Raw genomic sequence first — 412 nt, forward strand, 5'->3', positions numbered from 1 at the left:
AAACTTAAAAGTAGAAATATTTGACTAAACATAATGACAAAAATAGCTTTAAATTTTAAAAATAGAATAAAACTCAATAAAAATATGTGTTAAAGCAATAAAGCTAATAGGCACATTTCTACTCCAAATACAATGCTACTGAAACAACAAATAGCAAATTGTATAAAAGATCATAACTCCTTTTAAGAGACAAAAGAACACTGGCACACAGAGCTACTGAAACAAGAATAAACTTAAACCTAGACACAACTCCAAATGTATTACCAAATATATCCCCAAAACCCCCATGGTATGATATAGCAGGGAACACACAAACTTTAGGGAAAATACAAAAAAAAAAATACTCCTCAAATCATAGTTCAAAAACATCAAGAAATAATAAATACTACTTATAAAACTTTAAGAGAACTTT

At 27.4% G+C, this 412-nt stretch overlaps 1 protein-coding gene across 1 annotated transcript in view; it reads right to left on the minus strand.

Annotated features, from left to right (window-relative positions):
- The window catches only part of LOC119582007 (RNA-splicing ligase RtcB homolog), a gene marked incomplete at its 5' end in the record, with an annotated part of 19,932 nt that overhangs the window by 15,952 nt on the left and 3,568 nt on the right, over nucleotides 1–412 (minus strand).

The sequence above is a fragment of the Penaeus monodon genome, chromosome 15, assembly GCF_015228065.2.
Source record: "Penaeus monodon isolate SGIC_2016 chromosome 15, NSTDA_Pmon_1, whole genome shotgun sequence".
Lineage (NCBI taxonomy): Eukaryota > Metazoa > Arthropoda > Malacostraca > Decapoda > Penaeidae > Penaeus > Penaeus monodon.